The sequence below is a fragment of the Coturnix japonica genome, chromosome 1 (assembly GCF_001577835.2).
Source record: "Coturnix japonica isolate 7356 chromosome 1, Coturnix japonica 2.1, whole genome shotgun sequence".
NCBI lineage: Eukaryota > Metazoa > Chordata > Aves > Galliformes > Phasianidae > Coturnix > Coturnix japonica.
Window position 1 is genome coordinate 73893912 of NC_029516.1, and position 7759 is coordinate 73901670.

General features: G+C 43.3%; 1 long non-coding RNA gene across 2 annotated transcripts; it reads left to right on the forward strand.

The window, feature by feature from the left end:
* Positions 1-586: 586 nt before the first annotated feature.
* LOC107320265 lies at positions 587-7346 on the forward strand. Of its 2 annotated transcripts, none has more exons than XR_001558207.2 (3): positions 587-684; positions 2374-2735; positions 3266-7346. It is a non-coding gene; the product is annotated as an uncharacterized LOC107320265 (long non-coding RNA). The 2 variants fall into 2 exon arrangements; XR_001558206.2 differs by lacking the exon at positions 587-684 and adding an exon at positions 862-971.
* Positions 7347-7759: the final 413 nt, after the last annotated feature.

A 7759-nucleotide genomic window follows, 5' to 3' on the forward strand; every position in this document is an offset into this window, starting at 1 on the left:
ACCCGCGCTGGGCCCTAAGCCCAGGACAGCGAGCGGCACCCACAAACCCTCCCTCGTCTCGCCATCGCCTCAGGGCTATAGGCCGCACTACGGCCATTGTAGCCCCATATCCCCCATAGGGAACCATAACCCCCGCTGGCACGGGCCGCTGTGGTACGACGGGGGGTGAGAGTGCGGCCTGACTAGCTCTGTGCTCACCTATTGGCTGAGGAGAGCGAAGGCCCCGCTTGTTCCCCGCCCCTCCGGGGTCATTTAAGTTGATGAGGGAAATAAATAAATAAAGCGGGAAATAGAAATGCGTAGAAGGGGGGGGAAGCACAACCTAACCTGCTAAAGGGGGCGGAGCCGTTTGCTGTAGCCAATAGGCAGCCGGCTGTCGGGAGAGAGTGACGTCTCTATTTAACCAATCGAAGAGCTGGGCGAGAGAAGGCGGAGTGACCATCTTTGACTGACAGCTGCGAGCCCCAATAGAAATGCCGCATAGCGGGGCCGGCGAGCGCCGCTTCGCCTATAGGAAATTCGCCGTGAGTCGTGCGGAGGGGGCGTGACTCAGCCATGAGTCGGGGCTTGGAGCCAATAGGAGCAGGGCAACGGGAGGGCCGGGAGCCAATGAGGAGACTGGCGCGGCGGCCGCCTGTGAAAGTGGCGAGGCGGCGCGTTAGGGGCAGGGAGGAGATGAGAGAGGTACCGCGCTGCCGGGGTCAGCGGGGGGTTAGGGGCGGAACCGGGACTGCGTCCGCCTACCGGGGGTGGGGGCCGCACCCAGAGGCGGCTGTGGGGTTCTGGGCTGTGAGGAGAGCAACGGGGCGGCTCGTTCCTCGACCCGTGCCCGGGATGTTTGTGTATCTCCCGGCTTCGTATTTTGCTGAGTCTTTTATTTCTCGCTTCGGTTGTGTTGAAGTGAGAGCTGTGAGCTCTTAGGGTTGCTTCAACTCAGCCCGAGTCCCGTCCTTGGAGGTGTTCAAGACCAGGTTGGACGGGGCCCTGGATGCTAACAAGGTGTATGTTTGGTGGCCCTGCCAGGCAGGGGGTTGGAACTACATGATCCTTGAGGTTCCCTTCCAACCCGGGTCATTCTGTGATTCTGTGAGTCACTGTTAGGGTGTATGGGTACTTCAGGCTGATGGTAGCCCCTCCAGCGGACGGTACTTGGGATGGAAGTGTGAGTAAAACTCAGTAAAAACAGTAAAACAACGCTGACAAGCGCCTGGCCCCGACCTCCCCTTCCACTCCTATAAAGGCACTGCTTACAGTCTTTATTCCACAAAGGATATGAGAGCTTTACTCTGTATCCTGAAACACGACACAGCGTGTTTTATTTATTTCATGGGATTAAAATCCCAGTATTTGGCCAATCAAATCAAAACTTCTGGAAACTTGAGGCCAAATCTTTTGGCTCCTACGAACTGCCTGGCTCCATTGTGTTTAGTCCACAGAGGAATTGGCCCTGGTTTAATTAATGGTTCACCCGAGGTCGTGCAGGGAGTTGATTTTAAAGCCGGGAGCTGAATCCGGAGCTGGTATTATTCGATCTTGTCATATATCTTAAAGTTTACTGCTCAACGTTGTGGTTTTTTTTTTTCTTCTTCTTCCACGAGCTGGATTAATGAGAGCCAGAATCCACGAGACTGTGATTGCAACTCTTGTTAAAAATCATGCTCTGAAAAATCTATTCAATTGCGATCTTACTAGAAAAGAGAGTAAATATGTTGTAATTAGCGCATAGGTGACACTGACTACCGAGGGAGAGAGAGAGGCCCCGAAAAAACTGCTTTTGTTATTTAAACCTTTCTTTCAAAGTACAAAAGCATTTGATTGGCACTTCACTGATTTAATAGTCCATTTGTAATGCAGGAAGAACATTACAGAAGATTTTAGCATTATTTGAAATCTCATCATTTAATCTGTAGGTGGTTTTTTTGGTTTTTTTTTTTTTTTAAGGAAAAAAATAAAAGTTCCTCATTTCTAGCTGAGGAAGAGTTTTTGATGGTGTGTAGATTCTGTGAGTAGTCGCTTGTTAAAGGTATGCAAGTCTTAAATACAACAGGTTATGGCTTTTAAGGAGAACTGAGCTTGTGTTCACACACAAAGAATCCTTCTGGCCCTCGGTTTCGTGGATGATTCTGCTACATCGTAGTGTTAGGAATGGGTTCCTGATTCCCTTGCTTAAAAATCAGGGAGTTTCCAGCACTTCACCTAAACTAGAGAGCAGAGCAGATCCTTTGCAGCAGTTGTACCATATGTACATAGAACCTGCCAGTTCATCCAGTATTCTGAATTTGCAGAGGCAGTCTTCCAGCTGTACTTGCATAAATATGCTTTGTCAAGCTTGACTTTTTTTTTTTCTCTCCTTCTGATTTACACATGGGGAAGATACAGAGGAAACAAATCCAGATTCCCTCCCTTTGTTTCTCTTTGCGAGTGGAAAAGAAGACTTCATAAAGCACACGAGGGCTCATCTTCGCCGTCCAAATGTTTAAAGGGGTGACTTAATGGCTCAAATATTATATTCTAGAAAGACCCTGAGTTAAACAGCAGCGAAATGACTGTGTCAAAGAGCAAAGTGACAGTGCTGTTACAGGCCCTCTGCCTCCCAGGCCACAGCTGCACCTATTGGCTTCATTGTCCCATCCCTCCTACGCACATGCATGCCTGGCGTTGTTTTGGAAATACAGCAGAAACTTGATAATTCAAACTGATGACCGGGGGAGCCACTTGTGGAATTAATTTATCGGGTAAATTAGTGACTACATGTGCAGGCAATTTGTAATATATATATTTTAATCTTTATTTTTTTTTAAAGAGATGCTGTGTCATTGTGTACGATTTGTTCAGTTTCTTGTAACAGTCTGGTTTAATTGTCACTGCATTAATTTTGGTATCCTGAAACAGTTTTTGCTCGGTATTTTAATAGTGAAGTGTTAAAAGATCTCGGCATAGTTCTACCCTTGTTTTTTCAGTCTTTGAGGAGAATTGGGTTTTCAGTTCTTCGACAGGAGGTTATAATTTGGGATTAGAAATTAATCCGTAGCACCTATTTTATGGTGCGGGATTTATGACATGCCTCAGAGGTTAAACCATAGCCCCCCAGTACTCTGAGCTGTGCTGTAGGCTGATTTGATTTCAGCAGGGCTGCCTGACTAAGACAAATAGGATTTGATCCTCACTGGGTAACTTTGGTCAGATTCCAGGTGGCCCTTAAGACTTACGATTTCCATCTCAGTATTAGAAAATAAATGTGTTCTTTTTTGCTTATTTTTCACAGGACCTCGATATTGTTCGCTATACTTTGTCATGTGAGGCTGTAAATCCCTTCGAGTGAGGTGGGATTTTAGATTTACAAACTGTTCCTAAGTGATTACACACATACTGCGAAGGAAAAGACTGTCCAGTAGCCAAGTGAGGGCAGAACTCAGGACGCTGAACTCATTAAGATTCCAGAGCAACCGGAATTACTAATATGGAATACGCTACGGAGAAAAATAATTGTTTTATTTGTTTAAAGTACCATATTGATGTTAAATAAGCAATATTCATATGTCATTGTATGTACAGTAGCCCAAGTGAACTTAGCAGCCTGTCTGAAGCATCAGGCTATTGCAGAAAGTCTGTGTGAGCCATTACGGTATTAAGAACAAAACATAAACAATACAGTGCCTCAAACTGGCAGCTTTTAGTACACTTTGGGTGTTTACCCTTCCATAGTCTTGCTGACCCTTGGTCTTTGATTTCAGAGCAACACAAACAAAACAAAATCAATTTCTTTAATTTTGATGAGCAGCAAATACTGCGAGGAATCATTGCGTGATCGTGAAGCAAAAAAGAATTGCTGTTGTTGACAGGATTTCACAACCGGAGGGTGAATTTGGAAGCTCGGAGTTGCTTTGTGAAGTCTCACACCTTGTGGCCTGAGTAGAACTCTCCACAATGAGTTCAGGATGTAGGTTGTTCTGTTGCTATCGACAGCACCGAATACCAGATGCCGCTATGATTGTTACAGATACTTGCAAAAGGTGGTCCAAGAAATAAGAACATGTAAACATCTGTAATCAAATGTTACCATGAAGGAAAGTTCTGAGTTTGATTTTTTGCTGTTTATTGGAATAAAAAATCATTCCCTCAAATTTTCCTTTTTTTTCTTTAAGTGAAATATGGAATTGAACTCAATTGTTGCTTCTTATATTTTCATGGAAGAAAAATACTGGAGACTGAGTACTTTGTTACTGATTTTGGTTTCTGGCTTAAGACGTGGGACCCCGGAGCTCTCTGCTCTGCCACAAATAGCATATTTGGCTTTAGGGAAAATTGCTCTTTGTTTCCCATCTGTGTAACAGGAATAATATTCATGCGCTGTCACCGCAAATAGTTGTGAAGGTATACACTCAGAGAACTCTGAAATGATGTTGTTATGGTTATATATAATATCACAAGTAATAATTTGGGATACTAGGTGCCAATTATTCTGTTGGCTATTTGGTTTGACAGTAAATGCCAGTGTTAGTAACTTCATAAACTTCAGCGTTGTTATTCTGGGTTTGCATCAGAAAACAGAACGTGGCTTAGACATGAATTTCCTCTTTGAAATAACTGAAGTGACATCAGTGGAATTATACAGGAATGATTTTGGCACTGATATTGCTGCAGGACATAGTGCTGAGTGCTTTGGCCTCATACAGAGTGAGCTGTCTTCGCTGTGCAGGAGTTCAAAGCTTCTTTGGAGCTGCAATATCCTCCTCACCATTTTAAGTTTTCCAGCGTCACAGCTACAAAGTGGTGTTACTGGAAGCAGCAGCAGGATTTAAAAGCTCGCTTGTCTCACACCCAATGCTGGTTACACAAACGACTTAATCCCTCACCAACCTCTGGTGTAACAGAGGGCGAAAGCTTAGGAACTTCAAAGTTTGCATTTCTTTTTCAATGACAAACTGCAATCAGAAATCTGGATCGTTCTACTTATACATAGTACTTTTTGTGGGTCCGGCTTCTCTCCAAAACACTCATAGGACTTCTCCCCCATTGTAGTACGTGAATAACAGCCGCTGAACTCGACGCGAGGTTTTTGTATCATGTGGCTGAAAAGAAGAGCCCCTATTTATAGCATTGAGACATTGGCAGGTGCAAGACTAGGGAGAAACTTTAGTCTCACACATCCCAAACGGTTGTTCGGGAGAGTTTTGTGCGTGGTTGAGGCTGCCGCGAGGTGGGCCACAAGAATCAACAGCCGCGGCGGAGGCTGCTGTCTTGTTGAGAGCAATCAGCTTCTGTCTCCTGGAGGGTGTGCGACGGAGAAGGGCCTGATGGTGCTGATTGCAGTCATATACTTAGCTATGGCAGCTTTAGCTATTATTTATAGAAGTGCTAATTATATCAATAGAAATAGCAATATTAATACTGTTAAGTGTCAGAATCTACGCTTGACAGCATGAACTAAACGCAGCTCCTGTGAAACGAAGCAGCCAGCTCGTCTCCCTTGTCAAACCACCAAGATGCATTTCAGGAAAGTACACACCCACCTTAATTGCTTGGGGTCTCAACGTTTTTGCTCATCTTGTTATATCACTATCATTTCAAGCTGGCAACGCTCAGGGCCGGCTGTTCTAAGGAAATGCAGACCGTATCCTCAGTCAGTCCAGAACACTCAAACTGTGACTGAAATGTAGCAGTGGGTTCCAGTTTAAAGCTGTTGTTCTGCAAAGCTGGAAACTGAGAAGCCTTTAGAAGTTCAGATGCTGACCCAAACTTGCTTGTTTTTTTCTTTGCGTCTGTGCTCCACCACTCCCTGTTTACAAACTAGCTGGTGAAAACTCACGTAGCTCTCAATACCCACAGTTACGTGCAGACTACGTTATAACCAGCCTTAATTGGCATCTTTTAAAGGGCAGAAATCATATTACCAAAAAAATAAACAAAACTAAAGGAAAACAAGAGCATATTGAGACTCATTTTCTGGCTGCTTTTTTAACATTTAAAATGTGCTTGATTTCCTGTCATAGCTCTTGTTACTTCTGCCTGCCTCTTGTGACAGCGTTTTAGACTGACTTCCCACAGGAGCTTACAAATCAAGCAGGTTAATGTCTTCATTAAAACTGAATAACAGTTTACTTTGGGAAAAAAACATATTAAATATTTCAGGATATTGAACACCAAACTACTATTAAGCTTTAACTAATGCATTTACTTTGCTGACACTTGCTCTCCGATGGGACATGTAGCTCAAGCTAATGTCACTAGAAGTGATGTTTAAGGCTTCATGAGAAAGTGTTTCCAACCCCTTCTAGACAATTTTACTCCAATTCTATCACTCTGTACTTGAGAAAAAGTTTTAAATAAGTCATTTCAGCAACTTGCCATCCTTATTTTGGAAATGTACTGGGCATAAATGTCCCCTTTAAGGTCTTAAATAACCATTTCTGTGTCCTAGATCTATGTGGTACACTGTGTAAAGAATGTGACGGCCTGTTGGCCTTTGGACACATAGTGTCCTCAGTATACTTTGCCCTTGGAAGCAAAATAGAAAGACTGTCACAAACGGGGCAGGCTGGAGTTCTGTCACCCATGGCTGTAAACCTTTCTCAAGGTGTGACTGATGTGGTTAAAACAGACCAGTAGAATAGAAATAGAGGCACACAGCCAATAAGTTAAGGCTTCCCAACTGGCAAGTGGTGGTATTCTGTGTGGGCTGCTGTTGCTGAAGGTCTGTGTGCTTGTATCTTTCTCCCTCTGTGCAGAATCCATTTGCAGTGACGTCATGTGAAACACAGACATCCCATCAGTAGTAGGAAAGGGGGTTATACGGGTTTCTATTGCTCATTACACTGCAATTTCTGTTGGTGTAACTTGCTTTAGCAGACTTCTTTTTCTTTTTTTTTTTTCTCTCTCTTTTTTCTCTTTTGGTTTTTAATATATGATTTTGTTTTGACTCCTTTATTTGCCAATCCTGTGGTTTACTTATCTGTTATCATCAGAGCCATGTCAGACTGAGGTGCGTCATTCTTTCTGGATCCAACTGCAGCAGCATCGGTTCATGAAGCAATCTGACAACATTCTCTGGCAAATTTAAACCAATCCCTTTGAAGTTTGTTAATTTATAAAATAAGTAAATCAACAAATAAATCAAAACAAGTTTCAGTTCTGTGCAGAAATAATACCGATGTTCTGGTTTGCTGTCTTCTATCGCTGGTCTGTGATAACCTTGGAACTTTCCTGACATCTCTTTAAGCTCTGTGAACAGGTGATCTGTGAGTAAATCTCCCTGAGGAGTTGCAAATTTTCTTGAATTATTTACATCTACTGTAGGAATTCTGTCTTGTATCACATACTGGGCTGAGTGCATGGACAATACAAACTGAATAATGGCCAAAGAAAGAGGATGTGCTTAGCACATAAAGGTACATGTAAGTCTTATGCATATTATGCTTGCATTATATTGAAATAATTCCTTCTGCCATGCTGCTGACTTTAGTGGGGTTAACTTGAGGGAAAAAACTTGCCCACAAAACTGAGATTCTTGGTTATGGCCTTGGTTGTAGATGTGAATGAATGGTTTAGAGAATTATTCATACAGTGGGACTACGGTACAAAGCCCAGTTTAACTGCTAGTAGTGTCTAAAAGACGTCATCAGTCAGCGGCTGTGTTCTAGAGCATACTAAGCCCTGTCCTCATGACGTTTGTTGCATTTGGTACTTCCTAGGAGGATGGTAGGTAATTAAGGAGTACACTTGGGATGCTAATTATTTTTCATCTTTACTCATAGTCACG